This window comes from Suncus etruscus, chromosome 13 (assembly GCF_024139225.1).
Source record: "Suncus etruscus isolate mSunEtr1 chromosome 13, mSunEtr1.pri.cur, whole genome shotgun sequence".
Taxonomy (NCBI): Eukaryota; Metazoa; Chordata; class Mammalia; order Eulipotyphla; family Soricidae; genus Suncus; species Suncus etruscus.
The window spans coordinates 59709580-59716069 of NC_064860.1; the positions used below are offsets into that span (position 1 = coordinate 59709580).

General features: G+C 38.0%; 1 pseudogene; it reads right to left on the minus strand.

The window, feature by feature from the left end:
* Positions 1 to 6009: 6009 nt before the first annotated feature.
* Positions 6010 to 6122, minus strand: LOC126026796 (uncharacterized; annotated as a pseudogene).
* Between the last annotated feature and the right edge of the window lie 368 nt (positions 6123 to 6490).

Here is a 6490-nt window from a genome sequence, read left to right on the forward strand (position 1 = left end):
ATGGTGGTTGAAAAGTCACAGGCTTGACCTAGTTGCAAGCTTGGGGAGATGATGAAGTAGCTCTTGTTTAAACCTGAAGGCCAAGGTATAGAGTTGCCAATGTTATAAATTTCATCTTATAACGTTGGATCTGGACATGCAAACACACTAGATGAGTCCAAGGATGCAAACAATCTACACACACACACACACATACACACACACAACACAAATACACAAATCTAAAACCATATTTAAAAATTGTAAGTTAGGGGTGTTGCTTAGAGATAGAATGAATGGCTTCTTGTGTACAAGATTCTGGATTTAATTCTCTGCAAAACTTACACACACACACACACACACACACACACACACACACACACACACCAAAAAACCTGACGAAGACCCAAGAAATTGGAGTGTTGATCTATGAGGACATGAGTAAATGGACAGTCCAGGTCACACAGAGAGTACATTGACCTTTTTTTTGTTCTAAGAGTAAACATAACTGATTGAGAAATGCCACCTACTCTGTAGGGATGATCTTTACTCAATCGACCAATTTCAGTGCCAGTCTCTTCTACAAGCACCCGGAAATAATGTTCTACTAACCCTCTGAGTATCTCTTGTCCTTTTATCCTTAGTAGATAAGTAAATTAACCATCCAATTTGCCAACAATTCTATGTACTTTACCAATAATTGAAATAGTTGAAAAATGTGTCTAAAATTATTTGGTAACTTTCCTTTCAAGATATGAAATTATTTTTGAGTGTGTCTTGGACTTAATAACTAATTTATAAAAAATAGAATATGGGGGTTGGAGAGATAGCACAGTGGTAGGGCGTTTGCCTTGCAAGCAAGTCAATCCAAGATGGATGGTAGTTCGAATCCCGACATCCCATGTGGTCCCCCGAGCCTGCCAGGAGCGATATCTGAGCACAGAGCCAGGAGTATCCCCTGAACGTGGCCAGGTATGACTCAAATAGCCAAAAAGCCAAAAAGCCAAAAAGCCAAAAAAAAAAGAATATGGTGCCTGGGTCGATAGTACAGGAAAATAGGCACTCTTCTTGCATGCAACAAAACCCATTTTAATCCCTGTCACCTGTATGGTTTCTCAAGCACCACTTAGGGTTGCTCCTGATCACAGAGCCAGGTATAACTCCTGAGCACTGCAGGATGTGACCCCCAAACCAAACCCATCAAACAAATAAAATATGGCAGTATTAAGTGTGTGATTTTTCAGCTCTATGTCTTAAATGATATTACAATATTCTCCTTAAGGTCTTCCTTGAATTCACTTTGAGGAAACAGCTACAATGATTTGAAGACATTTACTTGTACTATGAAGGGGTATTCACAGGTGGGAGCTGAAGGTTCTTAAGTGTCATGTCAAGATGTCTTTTAAGAAGTGGATTCAGGGGACATGAACTGGGTGTGAAAGGGGATAAAATGACATGCATGGCACCCCTTCATTAACAATAGTGAAAACCACAGTATCAAAAATGAGAGAGAAATAGAGAGAGAGAACACACACACACACACACACACAACACACACACACAAAATGCCTGTCCCAGAGGCAAGTAGGGGTGGGGGTGGGTAGATGGACAAGGGGAATATAGGTGGTGGGAAGGGTGCACTGGTAAAGAAGGGTGGTGTACATTCAAGACTGATTTTATAACCACTGTGCTTAAATAAAGCAATTATATATATATAATTATATATATATATATATATATGTATATCTTAGATTTTTTTTTTTTTTAGCTACACCAAAAAACACCTAGGTTAGCGTGTACAAGGCAGATGTGCTCAGATATCGCTCCTGGCAGGCTCTGGGGACCATATGGGATGTTGGGATTCGAACCACCATCATCCTGGATCAGCTTGCTTGCAAGGCAAATGCCCTACCACTATGCTATCTCTTCAGCTCCCCATATTATCTTTGCACTTATGCCACCACTCTGGCCCCAGCAATCATATATTTTTAAAAAAGAAGTGGGTCCAGGGGCTGGAGCGATAGTCTAGGTAGGTTGCTTGCCCTGCACATTACCACATTGGGTTTGATCCTGACATCCCATATGATCCCCTGAGCCCACCAGGAGTGTAGGATTCCTGAGTGCAGAGGCAAGAGTAACCCCTGAGCAAAAAACAAACAAAAACAAAAAAGAAGTAAGTCCACTAGGTGGCTACAACTTTATCTGACAACTTGATTGCAACCTCAGGAGAGATGAAGGTTGAGAAAATGCCACCAAGGAACCCCTCACAGATTCCTGGCTTGTTACGCAAGCCACTTATTTTTGTGGTCGTCTGTGAGCAGCAATACATATTAAAATTATTTTATTTAATTAATTTATTTATTTTTGTTTCTTTTTGGGCCACACTCAGTGACGGTCAGGGGTAACTCCTGGCTATACGCTCAGAAATAGCTCCTGGTTTGGGGAACCATATGGGATGCCGGGACATCAAACCGGGGTCCATCCTAGGTTAGCATGTGCAAGGCAAATTTGGGCCACCACTCCGACTCCACATATTAGAATTATTATAAAACAAAAACATAATTGTACTTTCTACTTATTTGAATATTTTTTCTAAGCAGATATTATTAGAATAGAAACTCACCAAACAACTTGTTGAACAGAAAAAGGTAATATTTTATCTTTCCTTGCTCATCTTAGTATGACATTTTTATAGTTTTGAGAAATAGTTACATATATTGATCTACATTTTAAAATTCTTTTACTTAGGTTTCTGAATTACAGTTTATATATGACTTACTTTAAGTTATACTACATGATTTGACATGCAGATGTATGCAAATGATTGCTACATAAATTTAGTTGACATTTTTTATCAGACAGTTATGTGCTTTTTCATTTTGACTGAGAATTTTTAATATCTATTATCTTTGCACCTTAAAATTCACCCAAATATTCCAAGTACGGTTACTATGCTTTATATCATCTCTCTCTCTTTCTCTCTCCTTCTCTCTCTCTCACTCTCACTCTTTTTTTTTTTATTTTATGGGCCACTCCTGACTCTGACGTTCAGACATCAGCCCTGGTAGCCAGATGGGACCATATGGGATGCTGGAAATTGAGCCCTCCAGTTGGCTGTGTGCAAGACAAATGCCCTCCCCACTGTTGTGTTGCTCCAACTCCTCATATTTCTTTTTATTTATTTATTTATTTTTATTTATTGATTTACTTTTAGTTTTTGGGCCACACCCGGCGGTGCTCAGGGGTTACTCCTGGCTGTCTGCTCAGAAATAGCTTCTGGCAGGCACGGGGGACCATATGGGACACTGGGATTTGAAACAACCACCTTTGGTCCTGGATCGGCTGCTTGCAAGGCAAACGCCACTGTGCTATCTCTCCGGGCCCTCATATTTCTTTTTTAAGTTGTACCTTTTGTCCAACTTTACCAACATATTTCACAATTGCCAATACCTTGCCATTACAACACTAATTTGTTCTGTTTCTCTGTGTTTATTTACTCTCTTTCACCTAGAACATCATGCAGAAATAAGACACATAAGCATGCAGGGCACTTGAAACATTTGTAAAACTCAATTTATTTAAACCATTTCTATATAAAGTGTTCTTTTTTCAGGTAAAGTATATTTATTAAAACTTGATTTAAAATTTTACAAATTTGGATTGTGACTTATTTTTTATTAATAAATGCTAACTTTAAGCACTGTTTCTAAAATTGTTTATACTTGAGTTTAGTATAGGTCCCCTTCAATATTAACTTAATGAAAATTTCTAATATTTTAGCTCATTCCAAAATTTATATATGTTTATAGTGAAAGTTTTAGATTTTTTAATGCTTTTTATTATACAGCAGATTCCTGAAAATGGGACAGGGTGAGAAAGGAATTGTAAGAATTAACTTCCAGTAAGAAAAGTGATCAGAGTATTCAATAAATATAAATAAAATATTGGATTATATATAAATATGCTACTTAACATAAAATGACAATAAATCAACTTGCATGGACAACAGAAATATCAGATGATTGATGGGTCTCTTCAATACAACTGTTTTACTGACAATAAGAAGGGAAAAAGCACCCCCTAGTGGTGGTTATTGATAACTGTCAGAAAAAATTAACATCTTTTTAAAAGATCTTTTTTTCCTTAAAATATTTTTATCGGGGCCGGAGAGATAGCATGGACGTAAGGCGTTTGCCTTTTATGCAGAAGGACGATGGTTCGAATCTCGGCATCCCATATGGTCCCCTGTGCCTGCCAGGAGCGATTTCTGAGCATAGAGCCAGGAGTAACCCCTGAGCGCTGCCAGGTGTGACCCCAAACCAAAACAAAACAAAACAAAATTATTGATACTATTAAATATACCATTATTAATTACATTAAATGTGAAAGTTTTCCTTAATTCAGCCTCAAAGCACATGACTTCGAGTGAAATCAGACAGCTTTGAGTAGCTCATATTGGATAAATAAATCTGTTAGAAAATCTTTTTGTTGGGACTGGAGCAGTGGTGCAGGGGTAAGGCATTTGCTTTGCACGCGGCTGACCTAGAAAAAACTGCGGACCCCTCGGCTTCCCATATGGTCCCCCAAGCCAGGAGCTATTTCTGACCCCAGAGCCAGGAGTAAGTAACCACTGAGCATCACTGGGTATGGCCCCAAAACAAATAACAAACATAAAAAAATCTTTTTGTTCACTAGGAAAAAGAACAAATCAAAATAATAATAATAAAAAACTCCAATCAGATTGCATCAACATTTTTGCATGCAATTACAAGTTGTCGTGCTCTTCACATTACAAACTAAATTTGTTGGATGTATATATGATCATGTGGTAAGGAAATAATAATCAGCTTTCTCTTTTTTATCTTTGCTTTGGTTTTGGACCACATCTACATGTGTGAGCAATTGCTCCTGACTCAGTGCTCTGAGGTTACTCTTGGTGCTGGCGATGTCATATAGTGATAGAATCAAAATGAGGCTCTTATACAAATGAAGCATGTGCTTTGCCACTGAGTATGTCTCTGCCCCTGTCCAACTGTTTTGTCCACGTAGTCAAGACACATGGAAACACTGGGCTGAATGCTGAACTCTTCTTAATCATGTGGGATTGACAAAAGTGGACAGGGGTTGATGAAGTTCTCCAGATGATGGAGGACACAGAGGATGCTACGAGTGCCATATGAATTGCTTCTTTTGGGTGCAGGAAATGGACCTTCCAAGGAAGAAGCATAGGAAGACTCCGAGTTAGAGCTACCTGAAAAAGCTGTTGTGTTGATTTATTCCAGCCCTGCTAAGATGAAGGTTTTTAAGAAGCTATTGCTTGGTGACAAATTGCTGTCACAAATAAAAGGCTAGCAACAATACTGGATGCATTTGCTAATTACAAGTTGTACTTGTTACAAGACTATGTATTCTATTTGTCTCAGAGAACTGTGATAATATTATCTCAGAAGAGTGAGTCATTTTTCAGTGGAAGATCTCCCTGTGTGCTTTTACTTAACCTTCTTTTCAAATTATCCCCCAAGTGTCCTCCAAGGATGATTAATAATTCATGCTATGTGAATAGAGTGTAGATTTAATTTACAATGCAGTTAATAGAGAGCCTCATTTTAAAAGTGTAAAATGATCACAATTTACCTTCAATGTGAATTAAAAACAATTAGTTTATATGTTTATGGATATGTATAGTTGGGGGACACATATAAATAAACATGGTTGAATTTTGGGAGCCAACAGTATGTCCTTTAGAATACAAGTTGAATTATAATTACATATGTATTTCACATGCATAATCCCCTGGGGCACACACTCAGAAATGCTTCTGCTTGCTTTAATATCATACCTCTGTTTGAAATTTTTTGTTTGTTTGTTTTGTTTTTGGTCACACCCAGCTTTGCTCAGGGGTTACTCCTGCCTCTATGCTCAGAAATTGCTCCTAGCAGGCTCAGGGGACCATATGGGATGCCGGAATTCGAACCACCAACCTTCTGCATGAAAGGCAACGCCTTACCTCCACTCTCTCTCTGGCTCCAAAATAATTTTTTTTTTTTTAAGTTCACTTTATTTAGTGTCATCCTTGCTCAGGGGCCATGCTAATCTTTTCTGTATTGTTCCAATTTTAGTATATGTGCTGCCCAAGTGAGCACATAAAGTTTATTTTATTTAAACAGCAGATTTAAACAACAGGCTTACAATGCTATCCATAATAGTTTTTTCTGCCCTTCAGTGTTTAAGGCAATCCCATCACCAGTGCAACTTTCCCTCTACAGTTGACCCCAGTTTCTACTGCACCTTGGCAAGCACAAAGTGACATACTATATGTTGCAAATTACAACTAAATATAATGAAATTATTGGAATAAATTTCAGTAACAGAAAATTTGTGAAAATTGTTATATCTCACAAAGGGTCATTAAGTCATTGTCTGAAGATTAACTAAGTTGCTTGTTGCTGGTTGAATATTTTTTGACTTTAGGTGGCTCAAAAATCACTCCTGGCTTGGGGTACTATATGGG